At 41.3% G+C, this 27,338-nt stretch overlaps 1 long non-coding RNA gene across 3 annotated transcripts; it reads right to left on the minus strand.

The window, feature by feature from the left end:
* Positions 1-27,126, minus strand: LOC308583907. 3 transcript variants are annotated; one of them, XR_014006479.1, is made up of 5 exons: positions 23,987-27,126; positions 14,491-14,646; positions 8,246-8,326; positions 3,153-3,370; positions 1-1,676 (listed from the first exon to the last, which is right to left on the minus strand). It is a non-coding gene; the product is annotated as an uncharacterized lncRNA (long non-coding RNA). The 3 variants fall into 3 exon arrangements; XR_014006478.1 differs by lacking the exon at positions 8,246-8,326; XR_014006480.1 differs by lacking the exons at positions 1-1,676; positions 8,246-8,326 and having other exon boundaries at positions 2,329-3,370.
* Between the last annotated feature and the right edge of the window lie 212 nt (positions 27,127-27,338).

The raw sequence follows: 27,338 nt of genomic DNA on the forward strand, positions 1-27,338 counted from the left end.
TCCATTTGCCTTCTGGTACAGAGCAGCTTTCTTTCTTGTACTAACAACCCATGCTTAGGGGCCATTATGGCCCCTGCCTGGCTAATTCAACGATGGTATCTTCCATTAGGTTTTAATCCTTGCTAGATCCAGGAATTAGAAGGGGCTCAGGCATCATACATCCTAACCCGCCTCCCAAAACTCACAACACTATTTATTCATTTATGAAATTGTTTATAGGCTGCTCAAGTTGGGCCCATAAAAAAACAACAAGAAATGAAAACAATCCTAAAGTGACAAAGGCAGCAATATTGACAGCTGTCTAAAAACATATATCTGTTCAAATAAAAGACTTGACCACTAACAGAGCAATGTTCTCTAATACATATACAGTGGTACCTCAGGTTAAGTACTTAATTCATTCTGGAGATCCGTTCTTAACCTGAAACTGTTCTTAACCTGAAGCACCACTTTAGCTAATGGGGCCTCCTGATGCCGCTGCGCCGCCGGAGCACGATTTCTGTTCTCCTCCTGAAGCAAAGTTCTTAACCTGAAGCACTATTTCTGGGTTAGTGGAGTGTGTAACCTGAAGCGTATGTAATCTGAAGCGTATGTAACCCAAGGTACCACTGTGGCTCCTTGGAAACACTCTTATTTTTTTAAAAGGTAGTTTTTAAAAGGTAAAACACATTAAAAATAGCTCCAGTAAATGGTACAAATATCTTTCAGGGACTGAGAATACTCTCCCTGGTGTGAGTCATTCCTTGCATGAACTTGGGTGTCATATGAAACTGCCTTGTACTGAGTCAGACTATTGGTCCATCCAGCTGAGTATTGGTTGCACTGACAAGAGTGGCTCACCCAGGTTTCATGCTTGAGTCTCTCTCAGCCTATGTGGAGATGCTGCAGATGGAACCTGGGACCTTCTGCATGTGGTGAACATGCATGTGGTGACCCTGAGCTCTGGCAGTGTGGCAGAATATGGGCTCTCAAATTTCAGTGGCACCCTGCATGATGCTAAAATTTGGCACCACTCCACCTCTTGTGCTCGTTCTACAGCATTGTTGTGGCGGCCCCTGCAGCATGGCGTCCAGTGCTACCCGAAAACCACCTCTGGCTCTGACCCTTGGATGATTACATTCCGCTCTCCATTTGCCACATCTCTAATTTGAATTCTCTGTTGTGGTTGTCTGTGGAACAAGTACAACCCTTTTTAAGGTCTCTCTCCTGAGGGGGTTCTCTCATGTACAAACAGAGTTGCACTCCAAAATCTTTTACTCCCAGGCTTGTTTCCCTTCTCTTTTGAGGCTTATCAAGGGACAGTGAAAATGGCCAGAGAAGGCCGGTTCACACATACAGTGCAATGTAAGGGCCAGCTTCTCCATGTCTTCGTTTCAAGCCACAAGAGACTGCTGTTTTGTAATATGTTTACACCGTGTACATAAATAAGGTTTTAGAGTATGAACTCTTAGAGGCTAATACTGGGTGGTTATATTTCTGAAAGACTAAGGGGTGGCTAAACTTTCGACTCCCAACTCCCATCATCCCTGATCACTCTGGCCGGAGCTGATAGTTAAGATTAATCACAGTCTGTCCATGGTGTTCTGACATAATGAAAAGCTGCAGTCAGTCAAAGACAGTAGAAGTTGTTTCTGATCTCTTCCACATGGCCACGCCAGGCTCGCTTAAATTAATTCCTGTAATGACAAACCATAGAAGCTTGTGTATAGTGTTACTACCTTGACATTATCCCTTCAGGATTTTTTAAAAAAGTTTCATTTGATTGTTTCCAGCAACTGGTAATTAACATGTATATCTTTGTTTGTTGGTTGGTCATGCTTTCTCCCCAGACTGTAGCCACTACAGTCTTTGGTATGGACAATCCAGGGCTGGCACAGTGTTATGACTTAAACCATGTTCACAGTTCGATTGAAGTCCTGCTCTTTGAGGAAAATGACTCTTTTAGCTGGCCACGAGTTTCTGAGCAGTAGGGCAGTTCTGTGCTGCAGCTAACATCACTATAAAAATGTTCATGAGAGCTCTGCATGAATAAAAGTGAGGCATTCAGCCTGTGGCACACCTTGCACTCTTGAATACATTACAAATCATTCCAAAGTTTGGAAGACATGCTTAGCCAGCTTCTCTGCTTTTACTGCTTGGTGTGAGATGCTAGCTAATTACGCCTAGATTATGATGTTGATGCATAGGTTAGATAAGAGAATAATTTGCTGCTACTTCCCCACCCAAGCCAGTATCCCAGACATTTCCCTTCAAGTTATGGCCTATTAAGCAGGCTTTATATCTAAATGTTAGCGTTGGTTAATTCAGTGAGACAATGAAGAAGGGCTATTTGCATTTTGCTCTTTAAAATATATGAATGCATGAAAATGCAGAATAAATGCATCTCTTTTGAGAAAAAGTTGTCTGGTTGGAATAGTGCCCGGGCTTTTCCTGCAGTAATGCTGCTATACCTGCAGCAAACATGATTGTAAAGTGTTTATTGGAGTTGCTGTCAGACATGTGCCCAAAAGCACTGTCTGTCTCCATCTTGAAAGGGCAGATGGAGGTCTGGTTTAATGAAAATGCAAGTCAGTCAGATTTTTGTTAGCTCTAATCAATATTTCCAATAAGTTGTAGGGCTTCTCATCTCTAGCCAAGTGGCATACACTCAAGCAGGTGAGAAATTCTATCTTGGTGCGTAAACATCCCCAAATAATTGATGTGAAATATTTTCTCAGACTCCATAGCTCTCCACAGAATAATACCGTAGTTCCAGAATATCTCATCTAGGATACAAATCAGTCATGACTATGCTCACATTGTACCCCACAAGAGATCAATAACTTATAAAGTAACAAAGCAAAGCTTCCATTTGTGGCACTAATGCTGCAATGCTATGAACTTTCCGGAAAGTAAGCCCCAGTTAACAGAGACAGACTTTCTTCTGAGTACACATGCATAGGATCACACTGTAAATTAAACCCAGAGAGTAATCAAGAAAGTGGACTTTAGAAACAGGTGCTTGTACTGGGAGGGAATAAGTGCAGATGAGAAAATGACTGCAATTCATTAACAGGCAGGAATAACAACCTGTTCTCCTTCTCCAAGTTGGGGTGTGTTTCAAAAATAACTCATCACATCATCCATCAACATATTGGCGAAAGGTTTCATACCATTCCTCCCACATTATGACAGTGAAGAAAATGGAAACGTTGATATGACTGCATGATTTGCAAGTTACACCCGAAGCTGTTCCAAGGTAAGTATGCTCTTTGGTTAATTATAGGAAGCCAATGAACAAGGTCCAGTGTCTAATGCCAGGACAGAAAGATGTTCCTACCACTTTATGAACACTGCTAACTTGTAGATCCTTTCCAGCGTGTAACTGTGTCTGAGGAGGAGAAAAAATGTAAAGATGAAAGCAAATACCAGTGACTCTCAATTTTGGATACGTTGATCCAATCTATCAAAAGAAATCAGTGGGCATCTTCACATTTCACCATCTAGCCTCTCTTGTACTCTGTGAATGCTGTTAATGTGCAGAATAGAGCTAATTTTATACTGAATGAAGAGCTTTTGCACTCAAATTGCAGAAGCAGAAAACGCAAAGAAAGTTGATTTAAGGGTCACTTAATGGTCCAAATTAAGCCTCTCTGACACAGATTGGAAACCCCCTGAACGATTGTATGATTAACTCAGAAGTTAAGTCAGAGTTAACTCAGAAGAACATTTGCATAATCACAAGCAGTAATAAGGAATGTGGTGATGAGCACTGAACAATGCTAAAATCATCCTGCAGACTACAGTACAGTAATCTAGCAGTTCTTTAATAAAAAAGTGGGAATGGCAAATGTTTTTAATTAATGAAAAGTCTGACTCTATTCTCTTTCAGGCAATGTGGTTGCTCATCGATCTGTTCCCATTCATTTTCTTAAATAAATCACCCCCTCTTCCTTCTCATTTAATAATATTGATGAGGCTACTGATAAATGTTGATTAGGGTGTGCCTGAACCTTAAGATTTGTCTTGTATCAGTTTTGGTTTTTGCTGTAAAAAAAATTAGATCTATTTCTGAGTCAAAACTGTTTCTTGATCTAATCTTATATTTCCCCAATCCATTCAAGTGCTTATTAAATCAGTGCATATTTCCAATGAATAGAGAGCATTCTGGCAATTTTCTTGGAAAAAGACACATTCCCTTTTGAGAAATGCATCCTTGACTCTAGTCTCTGGAAAGTTTATTAAGAGGCTTTATATCTATGATCTCCTTGATTTCTGACTTATCATCCCTAGTTTATTGCATACATTGGTGAAAGAAGGGGATTTCTTTATGAGCACGTGAAAGGAATATATTACATGTGAGGAAATATAAAGCCTGACCTTTTAAAGGTCTTCAGTGAATCCATAAAACTGAAAATTCATCCGAAGCCTAAGAGGTCCAGTTTGCACTCCCCATGCAAAGCTCAAATAAACATGGATTCTATATATATTGTAATGGGTCACCAGGTAAAGTCATTATTCTTTGCCCTCATCTGCTGCTTTATATAGGCGACACTGCTAGACAGAAAATAAAATTGTACCAAGAGGATCCAAGCCTGCAGGACTGGGGTAGGGAATCCTACTAAGAAGCTGCAGGAGTACAATTTTTTTTAAAAAAAAAAAATGATCACGAGTGAAGGCCTCTCCTATATATCTTCCCTGAAAGTGAGGCATCAGTGATGTTCTGATTCACATAGGGTCATAATAATCTCTTGCCACAAATTACACTACAGTTTTAAGAATGAAAAGCTTAAGCCCCCCCCCTTCTGTCTTGTGTCTACAATAATAACAGAGTTTTACGTTTGGTGCCTTTTCAGAGCGCGCAGATAATCACAAACAATAAGCAGGTTTTCGCTGGTTTAAGTAAACAGTAACAGAAAGCCAAACCTGAAGATTACACAAAGGCTGGAGGATAATAACGGGTTCTCTGATCTCAGCTAGACCATGGAAATCAAGCAGCAACAAGGCAGAAGGTACCATATTTTTCGCCCCATAAGGCGCACCGGCCCATAGGATGCACCTAGTTTTTTTGGGGGGAAATAAAGAAAAAAATTTTATTTCCCCCCCCCAGGCGCGGGGCTGGGGCGGGAAGCTGCCCCCCGAGTTTGCGGGGCTGGCGGTGGGGAGGAGCAGGCTTCTCACGCCGCCAGCCTTCTAACCAAGTCGGCGGACAGCGGGAAAGGCGTGCCGCGCCTCTCCCGCTATCCCCCAAGTTTGCAGGGCTGGCGACGGGGAGGAGCAGGCTTCTCCCCGCCGCCAGCCTCCAAACCAGGTCGGGGGACAGCGGGATGGCGGCGCTCTGCCTCCCCGCTGTCCCCTGAGCTTGTGGGGCTGGCCGTGGGGCTCTCCTGAAGCCTGCATTCGCCCCATAGGACGCACACACATTTCCCCTTCATTTTTGGAGGGGAAAAAGTGCGTCCTATAGGGCGAAAAATACGGTAAATCTATTTAGGAAATAAGACTATGATCCCCCACCCACCCATTTACCTAGGCACATTATTTTATAGCCAAAATCTCAGTTTTTGTTTCACTCATGTATGTGAAAGCACATCCCGCCTCCGAATCTTAGAAACTGTAGTTTTACACACACAGAGGTAAAATTCCCAGCACCATTAACAAACTGCAGTTCCCAGGATACTTTGGTGGCTCGGAGATGTGCTTTAAATGTACAGTGGTACCTTGGTTCTCAAACGTTTTGGTACTCAAACAACCTGGAACCCAAACCCGGCCAACCTGGAAGTGTTCCGGTTGTGAATGTTTTTTGGAAGCTGAACGTGTTCCATTTTGAGTGCCACAATTCCAATTTGAGTGCCACACTTTCATTTTGAGTGTTACTCTGAGGTCTGTCTGTTTTTGCTATTTATCTTGCACTTTTGTGGCTTTTTTGTTTTGTTTTTGTGACTGTGTGGAACCCAGTTCAGCTACTGATTGATTGATTGTGTGTGTGACTGCAGTACAGTGTTTATTCCTTTCATTTCATGGATCAATGGTCTTGTGAGATAGTAAAATTCATGTAAAATTCCTGTTTTAGGTTTTTTTTTTAAAGTCTGGAACGGATAAATCTATTTTGCATTACTTTCTATGGGAAAGCGCGCCTTGGTTTTGGAACACTTTGGTTTTAGAATGGACTTCCGGAACGGATTAAATTTGAGAACCAAGGTGTATGGGGTGTACACAACCAAGATGCCAGTCTTATCTGAATATGGAAACATTTCTACAAAATCTGTTGGAGGTAATTACACAGCAGGTAGGGGACACTTCACAAAGAGTGGAAGGGTGTAGTGTTGGGAAGAAATTGTGTGGAGGGTGCACCACAGGAAGTAAAACTGTAGATCAAAGATGTACAAAGCTCCAGAGCCTCATGGCATTCCTATTGGTCGCTTCAGCTTGGCGGGTCACAAGTTGTGCAGACACGTGATAGATTATATATATCACCTAGGTTTTGAATATATCAAAATATGTTACAGCCTTTCTATCTGACGGACTAACACCAATATAAATACCAGTATCTTTCTCCAGATGTAAAAAAATCCACATAACTTTATAACCCTCCTCAATGTAATGGCTTATTCCAACAGTTATTGTAATATTTATCAAGAACAGTAATCCTTCTGGGTGTTTTCTGACTGTCCTTATTCAACTGATTGCCTTATTTTAAAAAAGGCCGCTTTCCAGTGTTTTTTATGTTATCATCTCAGGCCCAATCGCTTATCTGCTTCTTAATATGCTTCTTAACTAAGCATATTCTGGAAATATTTGTTTGAGTGAAACAGATTTGCAGTACATGTATGCTTACAAAATAGCTTGGCAGGGAAGGATCACACTTGCTCCTTCCATGTGGAAAGAATAGAGCTTGTCACCAGAATGTTCTAAGCACAGCTAACTGGAGGTTGTGCCGTGCGGCAAAATTACACCTCACAGCTGGAGCAGCCCAAGGCTGCTTACAGATGGCCAGGTGTGGGTGGAACAGGAGATGTGAAGCAATGGTGGAACAGTCAGATCATTTAGTATCCAGGATTAGACCTCCCCTCAAAGCTGAAGGTGCTTTTCTTGAACATCTCCCCCCCCCCCCCCGTTTCATTGTCCAGTCTAGTCCTTTCTGTCTACCTCTCTGCCCTTCCTTCCTGCTTGCTGTCAGAAGGGGGTGAAAATGCCTGCATATTCAGAATGAGGGCAGGCAGCCTGAATTGGCTTCATTTGTCCTCAGTGATGCCTGTAGCTGTACCTAGCCAAATCTGGCTATGTTGCATCACTATGTGAGTTCCAGGGAGCTCAATTAATCAAAGAAGAAGACAGTACATAATCACAAGGGAAAATGGCACCAAATCGGCAGCAGAGAAGGAAAATAAGGACAGAGAAAAGGACTGGTTAAAAAAAAAAAATTACAGTCAGTCAGGAAATATTTCATCTGCCCTGAAAGCACTATTTTTTACAGGAACATCCACAGAGTAGAATATTTGGAACCCTGTTTAAAATGAGGGAGAAAAATGTGCATGAAAACCACTGCACGTTGTTTGAAAACAAGCTGCCCCTAACTAGTTGTGAAATGTCAACAGGCAGCAACTTATGTTGGTTATACAGTGGTACCTCGGGTTACAGATGCTTCAGGTTACAGACTCCGCTAGCCCAGAAATAGTACCTCCGGTTAAGAACTTTGCTTCAGGATGAGAACAGAAATCGCGCGGCGGCAGCGGAAGGCCCCATTAGCTAAAGTGGTACCTCAGGTTAAGAACAGTTTCAGGTTAAGAACGGACCTCAGGAACAAATTAAGTTCTTAACCCGAGGTACCACTATATAACATACACTTAATGCATATCTCCCTTCCCCCACATCCTGGGTTCTATGGTTTACCTCTCAGAGCTACAATTCCCAGTGCTCTTAATCCTCATTGGAGGACAGGATGTGGATAAATGCAATAGCCAATTGTACCAAAGCAAGCAGGAATAAAGCTGTCAACCCTAATATAATGCAAGGCGCCAGAGGGCTCAGTTTGGGGCTAATGGTAAGGAAGGACTCAGCTGCCTTCCTTGCTGCATTGCCAAAGTAGGTTGCTGCTAGCCTGCTTTTCCTCTGCGCTTCAGATGACCAGAGGATGTCATTCCAGCTAGGGAGCCTACATTTCCTTATAAATTCTAACTCTGGCATGGTTATTCAGTATCAACTGTGTTCAAGCTGTCCATCATTGCTTGGCAGCTTGAGGGCATGATAGCCGTCCCAGTTTGGTTACCTTCCTGATAAGTTGCTTGCTGACACCCAGATTTCAATCTGTGACATTCAGGACCGTTCACAGCCAGGCAACAGGCTCCTTCTAAAAGAAATGTAATAATGAAGTTCATATTTCAAGTCTTTGGTAATAGATGTGAACATGCTAGAGATGCATTTAATTAAAGGAACATGAGAGATTTGAGAGGGAATCCTGCAGAGTTTGCAGTGGCTGAACATAATGTCCTCTCTAGCACTCTTTCTGCCCTAAAATGTCAGACAGTAAAGTCAAAATTGGATCCAATAGTAATATAGTGGCTGGTACAAAATCTGATACATTTGAAATTCAGCTCCTTTAAGTGACATTCATTGACTCTGCACAAAGAGATTGCATAGGTTGTCAAACATCTTCAAGTAGGTCATCTTTTGGGGATTAGACTAAGTTGCTATCTGTTGACATTTCACAACTGACATCATAAGCTTCTTATAAATTGAATGAATTCTGCTTCTCTTTTCTTGGGGGCTAAAAGCAGATGATAGCTGAAATTTTGCCATTTAAAAGGGTGATTTGGTTTCTTAAAAGTAACTACTGTAGCAGTTTGGGGGAGCCCAACCTCTGATAAGTGCATCTCCCCACACAAATTTGCCACCCAGTAGGTATGAAGATCTACTCTGGAAATATGACACACATTTCTTAAACAGAGAGGGGCTGCTGGGTTTTCACATGGGATGTGTGGTTTGAAGTCCTGACCAATGACCTGTAAACCTGCACCCCTAATCCCAGACTCATGGGGACTGTCTGGCCATGATTACACAGTAGCAAGGGAAAGGCATTCCTTTCTTATTACATCATTTTTCATGTCTGAGCCCAGAGATGAAAATAGGACGTGAATCCTGGGGAGCTATGGCTTTAAAAAGGCCCTAGGTCCTGATAGTCACAAACACAATCTGTGACACCAACGAGTCACTCATAAACTTCAACCAAAGAGGTATAAGCATGGAGTTTCAAAAGTGTTTAATTTTGACCTAAATCTGCTCATATGGCAACCTTTTGAATGCAAGGCGTGTACTCTGCCACTGAATTACAGGCCATAATTCCTGGGTGTTTCAAATAAAAGGCAAATGTCTGGTTGTCCTTAAGTTGCTTTGGCCTATGGAAATTTTAAGAGTTCCAGTCTGGTCTCTTACTATAGGCAGGGCTCAAATGTAATCTTTTTTTTTTTAAGGGCCATAATTGCAACTTAAGTATGGTTAGGGCAAACTGGATAATAAGTGGCAGGTGCAGAAATTAAGCAGATGGAAAAAGAGAGAAACAGACAGAAAGATGTCAGCAACATCAATAGATTTTGTTTATTAAGAGGATTTGTATCCCACCCTTCCAGTTGCCCAGAACAGCTTACATTAAATAAAATAAAAATAAAATAAAAACAATAGTATGGAACATATAATATTAAACAATATTTCTCGGTCACCCTATAGCACTGGGCTCAAAGAGGCTTACAAATATAAAACAATGAAGCAAATATAGGTGCAGCGAAAAACGACAAGTTTGGGTTGCTTGGTGACTGTTCTCCTATGTGAAGTGGCACTATCTGAACATAGTGGGTTACACATTCTGTTGAATTTGTGGATTGTAACCATAGATGTCCAACTTATGTAATCTTTCAGGCTTCTTTGCTCACACATCTGGAGTCATGTATGTTTCTTTCGTGTATGCATGCCAACCGTATGCCATCTTTCTCATTGCTTATCCTATTTTGTCAAATAAGCAAGAGCAACGATGTATGGATGATGAATCTCCAATGAGATTATGAGAGCTGAACATATTTGTGCCTTCAGTGTAGCATTCCGATCTCCACATTTCAATCGCATGTTTAGATTCCTCTTTAGTAACTAAATAGTTTTCAAATCCTGCCTTTCATGATTATAGAGCATCCGTAAGGGCAGAGATCCTTTAAATACCATGCATATTTTTCACCTTTAAAACATGTTCATAAGAACTGTCTTCACTGCTGTCACAACTTTAAAAATAAATAAATCACAAAAATACTTAATCATAAGACATTTTAGTGCGTTGGCCCGTTAGAGCTAATGAGATGACCTTCAAGTCTCCCTCTTCCTGGAATAGTTTAACTATTTGCCTCATACTCCTTTTGCATGCAATTCTTCACTCTCTGAGAGACTGCTAAGATCAGGTGCAGAGTACCTGCCCACTATTAATACTATTCACTATCTTATACCTAGCTCTTCATTGGTATTGATCAACTGAACATTCACTCTTACCATTTTTAACAGATGGTCTCCTCTCTGCCTTTAATTGATTGTTAATCCATCACCATTTACCCGTTGTCTCGTGCCATTTGCTGCCTGTAATTAATTGCCTTTTCTACATTGCCATTAATTGTCATTTATCTACATTGTATCTCTTTTTTATATTCAGCAGCAGGAAAAGAGAAAAAGTTTGCTTATCTCTAACAGCATCTGCCCCTTCCATCTTTGCTTATTGCAGCCTCCAGGACTGCTTCCTGTATTATATTTAGGAGCAGGGAAATACCACCATGTTTCACTCCTTTTTGAAATCTAGTTCACACGTGTGGTTTCACACTAGTCCTCTATTGCAGCAATTTATATAAGATAATCACTGCCCTTGTTTTCCAGAGGGTGCCATCATCTGCGGTACTGTCCATAAAGAATCATTTGCAATTGCAGATCCATGATTAGCAGCCTTCCAGGAACATATGGCTGTGTTTCATAAAATTCCTTCATAGTCAAATTGAAGGACATATTTTGTGTGAAATGGCCCTCCAATGGGTGCTCAAGTAGCTATGTAGCAAGAGGAAGGATATTGCAATCACATGCTGTTAAGTTTACCATTTTGTGTCTTGGGGGGGGACACAAACATTTCTATGATTCCAGGTACAGTTTTCTCTAACGTTGGGAATGTTTAGTTTTGGCTTGAAGGCTGCTATTAATGGTGAAAAGCCTGCATGAAAACGGGCTGCGATACTACCGGCTATACCCTAACATCATCTACTGGGATTTGACAATCTTTAATCATTTAACAATGTGTATTTGGATGATGCAAGGGCAAGAAGATAAATGTGTTTGAAAAAAGAGTGAAATGTTTAAAGAAAAACATTGGAAGTACAAGTGTTGAAGTGAATTGTTTTCCTTTACTGCCATTATAAAGCCAATCAGGAGGATTACAGTACTTTGAAAATTCAGGATGAAATCCTATATTGTACACACGTACTTTGCAATAAATCCCACTAAACTCAACAGGATTTACTACTGAGTAAACATGTATTGGATTGCATCATAAGCATGTTACCTACGTAAGTCTTATTTTATAACATTTGGGAAAGTACAGGCCCCTATCCCGAGAAACTTGCTATCTACAATTCAACACAGTGGAGACCAGAGAGAAATAAGAGAGATGGAGTCACAGGAGAAGGACATGTGTTTATTTCATGCATCCATATGATTAGCCTTATTTACAGCAGGCACAGGGTAGCCAATGTGGTGTTCTACAGATGTTGCTGATCTAATCTTTTTGTCATTCCTGGCCAATGATCATGCTGACTGAGGCTGATGGGAGTTATAGTTGAACAACATCTGGACGGCCCCAGGTACCCCTGCAGTACCATATGACTAAGGGACTGGGCCAAAGGACTGTATCCAACACTGCTCTTCCACTTGTGCAGAAAACTCCAGTTTACACAAGGGAACTCCCCCCTCATCTCCCCTGCATTGCCCCTTGCATCTTCAAAATCTGCTCCAGAAGGTTGGGGAACCCTCTGCATCAGATATTGGGGGTCTGAAGAAAGAGGAGAGGAAGGGGAACTCCCTATAGTGCGAAGGGAACTCTGCTTATACAACATTGGATGCAACCCACAGAGAGAAACTGGAAGGAAGATTTGAGGGAATATTCTTCTGAATATAATGTCTCTATCCCATATAATTTATCAATAAGACATGAAGCTACATAATTTTAAATGGTTAAGACGTGATGCTCCGAAGGAGTCTATTTTTTGGGCAGGAACACTATTTTGCACACACTGAGGCCACATGCTGCTTGATCCTTAATCTTGCACCTGTTGTTTAAGAGCTAAACAACAATTGAGCCATAACACGATGCTTTAAAGCACTTGTAGATATGATGCAAAAGGCCACCATGCTTCGGAAAAGTACTGAGATTGGGGTCAGGTGTCAAAATGCATCCAACATGAAAGTGCACCTGCAGCAATGTTGTGTGAACAGAAATGTCTCTGAGATTATGGCACTGCTGGAACTGATGCCGAAAAACCCAGTACATTATAAAAATTTAAGAGACGGAGAGGGATTAATTATAAACAGCAGGGACCCATTGGGTGGTGGTCCCATATTTATCGAATTCTCTCGCTAGTGAGAAAGATATGGGCTAGCTACTACTGGTGTAAAGGACTGCAGACTGAAATGGGTAAGGAATCAAAAACAAACCATAGCATTTACACTTTGGGAAACTGGTTTCTGACAGTTGGAGCAATGTAATCCTAGTTTGGACAAAGTTTTGTTGACGGTATGTAAGACATGGGCCTAGAGTCACATGAAACATCATACCCCATTGTTATTGGATAAATCCTCCCTTCCGTCTGCAAACCTATTTTTAAAAGTGTAAGTTGTCCAGCCTCCATGACAGACATCTGTAAGTTACATAAATAGTAAATTAAACAATCTCTGTTGTTAGGAGTTAATTCTGGCCATAAAGTGCTCCAGGTGAACTGGAAGGGGGATATTGTAAATAGGTTTTGTGATGGCTACATTACATTTAAAGTACAAAATATCCGGGCAAATCCTGAATGATTTAGGTTACAATCCTATAAGCACATTTACCAGAAAAGTAAATCCTATTGAATGCAGTGAAATGTATTTCCATGTAACTATGTTTGGGATTGGTCTATAAATCTGGATTAATACGGTGCAAGAGTGTTCTAAGAACAAGGTTAGATTGAGTGTGACCAAAAATTATGGCATTTCGGTTACATTAAGCAGAGTGTTCTGCAGGGAGTTTCATATATCCCATCTCTTATCTAAACTGAAGCTTGTTTAGCAAATTGCCTGTCAGAAAGATAGGCTTTTGGTTCCACAGTTCTGTAGTTAGGAATAGCTGTCTATGTTACACACAGAGGGACTTGCAATTTTGTGGGGTTCACCAGCAATTCTGTGCTCACTTAATTAGTTTATGTCATGACTGAAAGCCTTTAAGTCAGTGTATAGGTGAACAGCCTCCAAGCCTATTTCCCACCTGCTCCTGTTGCTAATTTCTTCATTAACAAACTCTAAGAATTTATTTGTTTGTTTAAATTTGTATACCAGAATTTGTATACCTGAAGATCACAGAGTGGTTCACAACATAAAAATATAAAACGAGAACACAAAATACATAATAAAACAAAAGCAAACCAATAACTTGATGCATGCTATTGAATTAAGAACATTAAAAATTAAGAACATAAAAAAGTAAATATGATAGTTAAAAAACAAAGAGGTTTTGCATGCAACAAAAATTCAATAAAAAGTTGGGGGGACTCATAAGTAATAATCCACAGGAAGTTTTTGTCTGAAACCTCTTGCTTTCTCACAAATGAGTAATGGGGCAAAAAGCTCTGCACTGCAATATTAACCCACTGCAGTAGACAGGAAAACGAAACTTCAGTTGGTTATTATGGTTTCCTGCTGTGGCTTTCACTTGTACATGGATTTATTCTTGTCTAAAAATTTTGAAGGCAATCTGGATTGCTTACTTGACGTTATCATTTACCTCTACTTTTCAGTTGATTCAAAAGCGCCATGAACTAAATGGTTTAAATGGCAAGTGGAAACAGAGAAGATGCTGTTCTCATTTAGTTATTCCTTATACACATGTGCACATATTACAATCCATAAACTTATTCTAATGGCATGATTGGTCCCTCCAACCCTATGGGCTTGAAACAAATCTTTATAAAATGAAAGTGGATCTTTTTGGATGTTCAGTCCTGTGCCTGGAACCAAATTACAGTGGAATCTTGGGTTGCAGACGTAATCCATGACGGAGGCACGTCCACAACCTGCAGCGTTCACATCCTGAAGCGTCGTGTCTGCGCAGGTGCCAGCGCGATTTGCCGCTTCTGCGCATGCGGCGAAACCCGGAAGTAACCCGTTCTGGTACTTCCGGGTTTCCCACGGTCCGTAACCCGAAAGCCTGAAGCCTCCGTAACATGAGGTATGACTGTATGTGATTTTGCTTACATTGAATACATGGCATCTTAATGGCAGAAGTGGCTGGGTGCTGACGGCTCAGAGATTCTTCTACACCTGTGTAATTTTGTCCCATGTATCCAGTGGACAGCCTGGTCCTACAGCTGAAGCGAAGAGAGGTAGGATTGTGCATAAGCATGGAGAGTCCTGAAAGAAAAGGAATTTGCATATTACTTTATAGGGAACACTTAGTTTTGCTTAGTTTTTTATGGGTTAAATGCCCGTTTTTATATTGGAATACTCAAAGCAGAACGTGAAGATTTGGAGAAGCTCTCAAAATGCACGATTCATTAATCATGTTTATTTAGAATTTGATTACAGTCATACCTTGGGTTACAGCTGCTTCAGGTTGCATTTTTTTGGGTTGTGGACCGCCGAAACCTGGAAATACTGGAAAGGATTACTTCTGGGTTTCGGTGGTCACGCATGCGCAGAAGCGCCGAATCGCAACCTGCGCGTGGGCAGACGTGGGTTGCGAACGTGCATCCCGCATGGATTACGTTCACAACCTGAGCGTCCACTGTATTAAAAATTTTACATTAAAATTAGAAAGTTGATTTAAAATCTAAGAGCACATTTCTTAAGATTATAAATAATCTACTGTTTTAATACTAAAGGAACTGACTATACAAGAGATTCCTCAGCCACATATATTTGTATCTCGTGCCAGCTTTATAGTCTGTCACGTTAATCCAGATGGCTAAATTTCTGCTTCCTCAATGGTTCCTGGCAGAACGATTGGCTTTAGATATTCCAGATTTAGAAGAAAGTGGGAAGGATGACCACATCTAGGATGTCCTTATCAGGCTGCTGCTATTGATACTGTGAAGCAAGCCTTGCAAAAGGAAGTCCATTAGATGCTAGGAAACTTGGGAATATATGGATAGTAGCTTTACTATCAAGAGGAGACTCTTGAGAGTCCCATGGACTGCAAGAAGATCAAACCTCTCCATTCTGAAGGAAATCAGCCCTGAGCGCTCACTGGAAGGACAGATCGTGAAGCTGAGGCTCCAATACTTTGGCCACCTCATGAGAAGAGAAGACTCCCTGGAAAAGACCCTGATGCTGGGAAAGATGGAGGGCATAAGGAGAAGGGGACGACAGAGAATGAGATGGTTGGATGGTGTTCTTGAAGCTACCAGCATGAGTTTGATCAAACTGCGGGAGGCAGTGGAGGACAGAAGTGCCTGGCGTGCTCTGGTCCATGGGATCACGAAGAGTCGGACACGACTAAACGACTAAACAACAACAACAACAACAACAGCTTTATTAGCGCATAATCAAAGAATTGCAGTCTATTCTGAAAGACAATCTATCCTTCTCACATGACTTGAATATCCTTAAAGACAATTGCCCAAACTGAAGAAACTATGTACCAGCAGCAATGGCCCACTCAACAGGGATGCATATCTAGGCCCAGCAATTGCTCCTGTAATAAGGAGGTGGCGGCAGCGGGGGTAAGGAATGGGGATGGACCATTTTCTGTTCTGCCTCAAGTGCCAAAAACATTCTGGGCCAGCCCTGTATATGCCCACTTGAAACTATCAGATTTATGATCAGTAGAGACTGGGAGGAGCAAGCTCAATATGGAAAGTAACTGTCCCTTGTTAATGTTTATATGTTAATCAGGGCTACCAATTCAATACCAGTACTGAGTGATCAACTCTGCACATGCTCTGATCAGCGGTGGAGCATATGCCCTCGCTGCACAGGGTGGGCACGCTCCCGAGGGGGGTGGGGTGCTGAGGGTGCCCTCCCAGGCGCAGGATAGCCGCTCAGGTGCCTGGAGCGGTGCGTGTGCCCTGCAGCCGGGGACGGAGCAAGCTGCCGATGGCATTCACCGCGCCGCCCATCCGCAACTCCCAAGCCTCCCCTAGCTGTCAAAATGAAGAGGGAAGGGGGGAATGCCGTCGGCAAAGTGGCACAGCTCCCCCCCCCCGACAGCTCGGGGTAGGCTTGGAAGTTGGGGGTCGGTAGTGCGCCAAATGTCACCCCCCCTCAGGGATGACACCCGGGGCGAACCGCCCCCACTGCACCCCCTTCCTCCGCCACTGGCTCTGATTGGATCTTTTGCCCCCTGGTGTTCCTCGTCTGCCCAGTCTTCTGTTTAGACATGTATGCGTAAAATTTGCCAATTGACAACAGGCACGAAAGCTGATGATACAAATATATTTGTTTTAAAGGTTCCATTAAGCTCTTTATTCCTGCCCACCTAGCAGTTCGAAAGCACATCAAGTGCTTCCCAGCGGGAAGGTAAACAGCGTTTCCGTGCGCTGCTCTGGTTTGCCAGAAGTGGCTTATTTTTTATTTTTTTAAATAAAATATTTATTAAGATTTTACAAATTATATCAGACAAAACAATACACACAAACACAAACAAAAAAGAACAAGTATAATTTCAAAACCTTATTTTCTTAAAACTTACTTCACCGACCTCCTCATACCTCCCCTATCTGCATTCCCATTTCAAATATTTAGTTCAGCAAATCCTCACCCTTAATTTTATCTAATTGTCAACCTTTCTTTTCTTTTAACTTAATCTTTACAGCTGTACTCCATTTAATTTCTCACACCACATCATTCTAGCACTCATTAATTTTACAATGTTTCTTAAGATAGTTCTTAAATTTCTTCCAATCTTCTTCCGCCGTTTCTTTTCCCTGGTCTCGGATTCTGCCAGTCATTTTTGCTAGTCCCATATAGTCTATCACCTTCACCTGCCATTCTTCCAGAGTGGGTAGATCTTGTGTCTTCCAATACTTTGCGATGAGTATTCTTGCTGCTGTTGTAGCATACATAAAGAATGTTCTGTCTTTCTTTGGCACCAATTGGCCGACAATGCCCAGGAGAAAGGCCTCTGGTTTCTTAAGGAAGGTATATTTAAATACCTTTTTCATTTCATTATATATCATTTCCCAGAAAGCCTTAATCTTTGGGCACGTCCACCAAAGGTGAAAAAAGTACCTTCAGTTTCTTTACATTTCCAGCATTTATTATCAGGCAAGTGGTAAATTTTTGCAAGCTTGACTGGGGTCATGTACCACCTATAAATCATTTTCATAATATTTTCCTTTAAGGCATTACATGCCGTAAATTTCATACCGGTGGTCCACAACTGTTCCCAGTCAGCAAACATAATGTTATGACCAATATCTTGTGCCCACTTTATCATAGCTGATTTCACTGTTTCATCTTGTGTATTCCATTTCAACAGCAAGTTATACATTCTCGACAAGTTCTTAGTATTCGGTTCTATCAGTTCTGTTTCTAATTTTGATTTTTCCACCTGGAAGCCAATTTTCCTGTCCAACTTATAAACCTCCATTATTTGGTAATAATGGAGCCAGTCTCGCACTTTGTCTTTTAAATTCTCAAAACTCTGCAATTTCAGTTTATCCCCCTCTTGTTCCAAAATTTCCCAATATTTCGGCCATTTGGCCTCCATATTGAGTTTTTTCACAGCCTTAGCTTCCATTGGCGACAACCACCTTGGGGTTTTATTTTCCAACAGGTCTTTATATCTAATCCAGACATTATATAATGCTTTCCTGACAATATGATTTTTTAAAGCTTTGTGTGCTTTAACCTTGTCATACCATAATGGTTTGCCAGAAGTGGCTTAGTCATGCCTGCCAAATGACCCGGAAGTTGTACGTCGGCTCCCTTGGCCAATAAAGCGAGATGAGTGCCGCAACCCCAGAGTCGGCCATGACTGGATCTAATGGTCAGGGGTCCCTTTACCTTTAAGCTGTTTATTCTATTAGTAAATAAACAAGAGTTATGGTTTTTAGCAACTAAAAAGGCCAACATTTAAATTGAATGTACACACATTCCCCTCTCCCCTTCAAAACTTTACAAATAAGTACATTAAAAAATAACTGAACCTTTTATATCATATGTGCTTGAGACAAACAGCTTGGCTCCAGATTTCTAGATTTCAAGCACATAGAAGAAGGTGTACTTATGGGTCAGGCTGCACAATGTGATGAAGCACGATTTTATTTTATGCTGACATGGCAGGGACATCATAAAAGAATAACAACAGGATATGCTGAGGCAAAAGTCGGGAATTGAGATGCCACGGATGAATCCTGACATCAGCTTTTTCCAGGTGTTGAAAGCACTATGGTAGGTGAGTGTCTCGCAAACTGATTCAGACTAGTGAACACCAACAAACCAAGCATTCAAGGGGAGAGATGGGGTTGATCTGTTTCAATGTGGACTACTAACAGGGTAAGACAGGGCAGAGGGAATTAGGAGAGCTACTGCATCTAAACAGAAATGGTAGCCCCAAATCCCTGCAACAGGGATTTGTTCAATATTTTCTGTTTTAGACACTACTAGCTACTGCTGCCCTAGTAGCAATGTTTGGAAGCTCCAGTGTCAGAAATTCTGTTCTATATCTTTGTTCCAGTGATGAGCAATCTTAGCTGGCATTAGAATGGAGGTGAAAGAGTTAAGTACACTGATTTTAAGTGGTACTGTGATTCCCAGATTAAATGGTGGGCTGCAAATTAATAGTGCCTGTGAAAGCCTTCTCACGAGCTGAATGTGTCATGCTGCCAGCAGAGGATACCGGCAACTTTGCAGCATAATGTGCTAAAGAGGTTTCACTTCTGGTCAAAGGTTTGAACTGGCAGGTATGTTAGGATCATCCAAAAATGTACATCATACCAAGATACTGGTGAGGTGCAAAATGAGGCCTTTAATGAACATGGCTACCAGATGTTTTACAAATGGGAGAAATCAAACAGGAAAAACATAGCTCTTTAGTTATGTCAATTCTTCATCTAGCTAACAATTTAACTTTGTTTTAAAAAAACTTTTAAAAGGAATTACGGTACTTTTAACTGCACAAACACATATTTCATGAACTACTCCAAAACTGATATTTTAAACAGCAAAAATCAATAAAGCGTGGAAGCATGCACTAGCAACAAAATACTTTCTGGCTATTTGTACTAATTGCCTAGTAAGGCATCCACACCCTCTCATGGCTTGTTACAAGAAATATACTTTACTATGCCTCAATTGCTTTATAAAGGGGGGTGCAGGAAGAAGCAACATTTACATTTATTTGTCTCAGAGGGCTGCTGAGCCGTAATTAATTAATTCTTGGTGGGGACTTTTCCTTCTTCAAAAACCAGGTGCCTTACATATGCCTGCATATTTTGAAGATTTTCATATCAGCTAATTAGAACAGTGGGACACATACTATGCTACTGGTTCTAAATATCAATTTTTGATCATACATTACTGTCATTAAACTAAATGTTTAGCTTGAATCAATTTAGAAATCATCCTACATTTGGTGAAATAAAATTACTTTGGGTAGAGTATTTACTTTCCCAGTGTTATCAGTATCATAGAAATCCCAAATGGTATATATCTGCTTCTCTGTTGCAGGGTGCTTTATTTTTGAGCAGTTAATATACTTTTGAGTGAAGTGAAATGAGCTATTCACATACATCTGGGGTTGGTTCAACTAAATTGTTGCATGAGCAGAACAAGGTCCACTCACACAACTGGCCTTTTTGTCCTGTCCTTCCTCCATGCCCCCTAAATCTGCTCTGGTGGGTTGAGGGAAAACCCAGAACAGGCAGGGGGGGGTGTGGAGTCCCACTGCATGACCAGAACTTTTTGCTCCTGTACACTCCATTGAAAATTATGCTGAGTTCCTCCCAGGGATATGCACAAGTAGCTTGATGAACTGAGGCCAAGGCTTGTCGGGAACATTTTGAAACCATAAAAACAGCATCTACGGCTGTGTACATATTATTGTACTGTCTTAAAATGCAGTGAAGTTGTTCCGTTTTTCTCAAAACACAGTATTTAATAAGAAAGAACAGGATAGGGGGTAGATATGAATTGTGGCTAACGTCATGGGTGCACCATTTTCCAAACAAGTCATGGAAGTACACTGGAGGCAAAGTAGTATGTATTTTGAATCCCAGTTCACTTTTTTTTGGGGGGGGGGAGGGCTCTGGAAACTGACCTATACTGAGTCAGACTATTGGTCTGTCATCTTCAATTGCTATTTTATAATTTAGCTTTTTTTGCAGTTGGTAAATAAGTCTACTTGAATTAGGCTGGAATCCTAACTCCACTTAACTGAGAGTAAACTCCACTGGATTCAAAAGGACTTAATTCTGAGCATACATGGTTAGGATTGTGCTGTAAGTTGTGATTCTTTTGGCATACCATTATATAATTGTTTGCAACTCATGGGAATGGGCGTGAAATAAGAAATAACTAAATTTAAAACCCCAGGACTTTTTGATAGTTGGCCCATTAATTTCAACAGGCTTAGGCTGCAATCCAATACTCAATTAAGTGGAGGATGCTCTACTCAACTCAATGGCCCTTCTGATTACTCACATCAGTGACTGCACTTTAGGCATCTAACTTTGCATAGGATTGATATGGCTTTAAACACATATATAGGGTCTCAATGCAATTGATATGAATTACATGTGTAGAATTAGGAAGCTGAAGGCCATCAAATATATTAGTAATTCTCATTGGTGTAATAAAGTCCACCCCGCCCCCTCATATTGGAAAACCGCATGTTAAATCTAATTAGCTGGCTTAAATGATACTTCGATACATGTAATCTACACAACAAATGAGGATGGGTTAATTTTGCAAGGGAAGTTTTTATTTCCTAGTTTGTGTTAACACTGTCCAAACATGTCATTCTTATTCAGGAAAAGTATTTTACTTCAACAGTGTTTTACCACAGTACAAAGAGCAACAGCAGAATTAAATGTATTTTTCTCCCTTTCCTGAAAGATTTACCGGTAACTTCTCTTTTAGACTGATTGAGGGTATGGAACGGGGAAAGTTGACAGAAGCTGAGGAGTATCTGGTTGGGAACAAACTATCCCCCAGGTATGAAGATATTTTTTTATGATTGACCAAATGAAAAAGGGAAAGACATTGGCACCAAAAGTACAGGGGCACACCATAACAATTCAAAGTGGACTGAGCACTGAGGGTAAAAAGTGAAAGAGACATATGGAGAGAAATACTGTGCATAGATGTATATATGCTAGTATAGCAACATCTGAAGCAAGGTAAGACAACTGTTCTTTAAAAAAAGTATATAGTGGGTACAACAGAAAACTGGTATAATTGAGAGAACTCTTATCTCTAGATACAAATGCTATGGGAAAAACAGGAAAGTTGTTGCTTCTTCATCCCAGAATCATAGTGTGTAACCTGGGAGGGATTTACTCAGTCTGCAATCTCCTTCTTGGAACTGTGTCTACAAGTTGACCTCATCAATACTGTATTTATGTAATACTGTTTTATGTAATATTTTGTCTGATGAGTTATGGAGAACTCAAAAGCTTGTCACACTTTAGTGACAATTTTAGTTGGTTCTAATAAAGATTATGTGGATTTTGGAGTTTTTTTCTTTTCGTGAACCAACATGGCAACATTAGCTTTTTGGTAAAGTGAGGACTATAAACAAAGGCTCCCCCCCCCCCCCCAATCTTTCCCATGTACTATGCCCGACTGCAAGGGAGATCACAGGACATTGGCACAAAGCAAAACAGTAAGAGAGTTTGTTAGTTATTTCAGGTGTACTGCTGATTCTAATTCCAGAAAACCTGTTGAGTGAGTATCTATCTTTGAAAGGTACTTTCTGGCCTTTAAATTCAGTGACCCAGAAATCTGATCCTGATCCGAGTTCTGAAGTCATTTCATTGTACATGTTAACATTACAAATGTGCAACATTTATTCTGGTTGTAAGATTACTGAGAAATTATGCAGGCACAGAATAGCAGAGGGAAATTAGTTGTGACGACCAATGAGAGCCAGTGGTAAGTTGAAGCTATATTACAGAATTATGGAAATGATTCGAAGTAGCTGACACATCCTTCAGGCGAGAGTAGGGTATGAAAAAATAGTTGAGGAGCAAAATTACTGAGAATGCTGCAGACCCCATAAGACCCAGTCACATGTCTACTGAAGCTGTTAAGTTTCTGGATAAGTAGACGATAATTTTTTCAAGTTTATCTCTACAACAATGAGGACTAGGGTCTGACCTTTATATTTGGCACAAGATATTCTGTCACCACACCATGTACTAGAAAATAAGTTCCAATACTGTAGAGTGTTGGCAAAGGAATTCAATAAATTTTAGATATGAGCCTACCTCAGCTAAGCTTAAGTGGATCCTTTTAGAGCACTGTGGCAGTTAGCTAAATACATATATAAATAGCAAATAACTAAAAGGACAGGCCCTCAACTCATCCTTTCCTTGATTTTATATTGGCTTTCAGATACTTCTGATTATTTGAACTATCCCTTCCAGCCGTTGTGGATTTTATGGTAATTTCTGCATCTTTTAGAAATGAAATTCCTTAAAAAGAAAACAAGGTACAGTATAATTTTACAGATTATAATAGTACAATAAAATCTACATAAGCCTTAGAGAAGTTGTGGGAATCTGTGGCCCTTCAGATGTTGCTGGACCACTCTTGTTATCCCTGGCCAGTGGCCATACTGACTGGGGATGAAGTCCAGCAACATCTGCAGGGCCGCAGATTTTCCTACCTTTGGCTTAGAGGTATCCTACAAACATGCAACTTTCTTGCATAAAAGTTCAGGAGAAGCTTTGGATCAGATTAGTTATCTATTATAGGACTTCAGCAAGTGAGTGAGAGCCAGTGTGGTGTAGTGGTTAAGAGCGGTAGTCACGTAATCTGGGAAACCGGGTTCGTGTCTCCGCTCCTCCACATGCAGCTGCTGGGTGACCTTGGGCCAGTCACACTTCTGTGAAGTCTCTCAGCCCCACTCACCTCACAGAGTGTTTGTTGTGGGGGAGGAAGGGAAAGGAGAATGTTAGCCGCTTTGAGACTCCTGAAGGGGAGTGAAAGGCGGGATATCAAATCCAAACTCTTCTTCTTCTTCTTCTTCCTCTGGACTTTCTAACCACAGATGAATGCACATGGAACAGTGACTATAATAGGCTTTTGTGCATGGCTTTAAGAATGCTAAGGGCTTTGTTTCTTTTTTGGCTGTTACCACATTTGCAAAGCTGTGATCTGAGTACACTTTCCCCACCTTATTTTTAAAAAGTAAATGAGAAAAAAATGTAACCAAAAAAGTACAAAGATAAGGTCCACCCAACTGTTCAGATAGCTCGCAGTTGGAACAAGTAACTTGTACCAATGACAGGGTAGGTATTGTAGGAGGAAAATATAAAGCCCCGTGGCCCACGTGTGTGGGGTAAATTACAAAAGAATCTGCTGGGCACCTGGATTCAAAACATGGGGCTAAACAGACTCTCCAGCAGGAGAGAACCCTTGGTAACAGAGTTTAAATTCACATAACTCAAGCAGCAGTGTAGTATGGAAATGTAGACTGTTAAATCTTTTTATCCTGTTTAGTTCGATTGCAAAGTATTCCCCTCTTTCTATCCCTTGCAATGAACAGACCACACACTTTTAAGTAAATTTAAAATGCTTTACTTACAAAACATTCAAAAGGTCAGATTCATGCATTTATCCAAGCAGCAGCAAGAACACAGGCAAAATACCCTTGGCTAGAAAATACAGAAAGTTAGCTTCAAATATAAGCTCTAAAGTTGCTGTTTGCTTAGACACGTCTTCCTTAATCAGTTACATGGAACGGAGAGAGATGTAACAGGAAGAGAATACTTCACTTCCTCCCTCATCAGAGAAGGGGGCCGAGTCTAGAAATCCAGCTCTATTATCTTAACCCCTTCTTGCACTAACTAGCACTCATGCATGGTTATGCTTGACAGCAATTTCCCAAAGGTATTACATGAGCTTTTTACATTTGTGGTTTCTGATTCTTGAGATGCATATGAGAATGCTAGCTAAATACCTTCTTGTGGCCTCTTCAGAGGCACATGAACATATCCATAGTTTTTGTGCAAAACTCTCATGGAACGGGAGGCCCCCAACAACTGAATTATAAAGTTTATTAAAATAATTCTATTACGCCTTTTACATTGGCTGATGAAACACATTTTTGAAACCCATATTTAAATACAACTAAAGCACTCAAGTAAACAAACAGAAATCCAATCAAAACATGTACTGAATTATTAACTTTTGGATTTTCCTACCTCCCCAAAATAATGAATGGGTTATCTGGGGAAAAGGCTTGAATTTTCTTTGTGCAAAGATATCCCTGTAACAGAAACACAGATTTAACACAATACAAGAGGATAATGACCAAGAAAAGGAAGTAAAATTTATGTATTTTTACAGTTCAGTGATTGTATAATAAAGACTAAAAATAGAGTTCCTGAAGAATCAGTATTATTTTCCACATTTTTAAAAACAAGGCTTTTCAAAGAGTTTCCTGGAATAACTACTTCACGTACCTGCAAAGAGTATGCAACTAAAAGGGTTGGCACTGCAAGAAAGATGAACAGAGAAAAACAAAGTGGCATAAAAAACACATATACCCCTATGCCCTGACCCCTGCATTAAGAGGAGCACCAGTCACTAGAGGAAATTGGGTAAGCCTGGCTGCATGGAAGACAATGTTGGGGAATACACAGAGCTCACTGGATCCTGACCAGGGTTTTTTTTTTAGGGACAGAAAACCCTCCTATACCCACAGCAGTTCTCTGCTAATATTGACACTGGGGTCAAATAAAGCAATAGCTTTAAAAATGCCAAAGTACTTGAGACATAAATGGGAGATAGCATGGATTGAACCCAAGAGGTTATGCACATGCTCTGTTATGGAGTCTTTGATTAATGGAGGAACTTAAGTGACTAGAACTACAATCCTGTGGGAATACTCTTAGGGAAAGACCCACCATTAACAAACTGAGGCATACCTCTTATGTGAGTTGACAATCAATTTATTTAATTTACTAATTCCTTCCCACCACTTTTATTATGCTTTACTGAATTTCCTAGGGCTCAGTGCAGCTCAACACTTAGAAACATGCTATCCAAACACTTAAATATACGTAGACTAAAAGTTATCCTTAAAAAATCCTCCAATACCCAGCCACAAAATGCTTGCCCTGAACAGTGAAGGCTTACGGTACTCCCAGAAAATTGGCAAGCTTAGCATTTTTCTGGTATCTGGGAAAGCAAGTTCCAAAACTGGAGAGCTTTATTATGAAACAAATGAGAATGGAGAGAATGTGTATGAAAACATTGCCTAAGGACAGATGAATATTGTACAATGAGCAGAGCCCTATTCTCCCCCCCCTACTTTTATCTACTTCCCTTGCTCCAAGAGATGACTCATTCCCCAAACCGGTCTGATGGGCATGGCCTCTCTTGCTTTTTCTCCATACCAATCACAGGCTCTCAGCTGCTCTGTAAAGTCTCTACATGCTTATCTTGTTTGCATGCATGTGCCCATGTACACCTCCACTCCGTTCCCTGCTCCAAGACACCTGCTATCTCTCCTAGCCTCTCACCACCAGACTAGTGTAAGCCTAAGAGTGGTCCATGCATCTGGATAAACTAATTTATTTCAATCAGCTTAATACATTTTTAGCTGTCCTCTGGGGAAATGGTAAAATCTTCAATTTTAGACAGAAAGAAGCCAGGCTTATTCATTCTCACAAGCACATAATGTGAACAGGGAGCTGCATTTTACAATATCCTGATGCCAACCCTCCCGCTTGTGTCACTCAACAGAGATTCTTACTGTGCAGTTTTTCATCCTAAGTGCTGCTGGCGGATTCTGCAAGGAAGCAACAACTTTGGCAGGGCCTACTTTGCCAGGGCTGTGCCAGGTCCCTGTGCTTAGAAGTACTATCATTCCTTGGGAAGTATTTCCCGTAGCACTTCCAGTCCTAGTGCAAGAGCTGCTGGAGGCAACTGTGCAGCAAAACCCACCTGCGATCAATGGGCCTTACTCCTAATAAGTGATATTTAACACAGCAATACTATGCCTGTCTACAAAGAAGGCAGCCTCGCTGATTTCCATGGGACCAACTCTCAGTGCATAGGATTACTGCAAAGATGACCTATTTCAACACTACCTTCTCAAACCTTACCTAGTTAAATATTTTGGGTAACCCTACTCTCAAACTGCTGTCCTAAACATAATTTCTGAGGAGAAACCTCCCGTGCCTATTATAGCGGGGCTGACTTCCCAGCAAAAACTTGCATAGCAATTTCCCTATTATTCCCATTTTAAACATGAAGCATTGCAGGTGGGTGACCAGGACTTGCCAAAACTCTCGCAGGCAGAGAAGAGGGTTTATTTCAGCAAGTTTCACCCTGCTTCTATTTACACTTTTTTTGAAGAAAACATAATTATATACATGCACACGCTTAGGAAGGCTGCAATCCTCCCTTCTGAGTCCCCAGAGAGCACCATGGCTAAACAACAATTAATCCCTTCACGCGATTGCCATCCTCCACAGCGCCTGCCTCCGTAGCCCGCCGCCACGCACAAACCCAGCCCCCTTCAGCCGCCACCCTTCATTGTTCTTGCCGCCACGGCAGTTTACCCCGCGCGGCTCTCTACCCGTCCTCGCTTAGTTCAAACCAAAACGCCCTCAACTGCTAATTTCCCCCTCACACACGGGGGGAGAGAGAGAGAGAGAGAAGCGGGAGGAGGCGCGAGCACCGTGCGCTCGGCCCTCTCTCCGCGCGCGCGCTCGCCGGGCTGTTGACCTGACACCCGAGCATTAGAGAAGCACAGAGGAGGCACGCACGCGCACGCGCGCAAGGAAGGATGGGTGGGGGGAGGAGGAGGAGGAGAGCGGCGTTTGTGACGCGCTCGCGAAAGAACGGCTGAGCGGCCGCGCGCACGGAACGGTGTCTCTCCCTCCCTCTCTCTGTGTGTGTGTGTGTGTGTGTGTGAGAGAGAGAGA

This window comes from Podarcis bocagei (genome assembly GCF_964188305.1).
Source record: "Podarcis bocagei genome assembly, chromosome: 3".
NCBI classification, from domain to species: domain Eukaryota; kingdom Metazoa; phylum Chordata; class Lepidosauria; order Squamata; family Lacertidae; genus Podarcis; species Podarcis bocagei.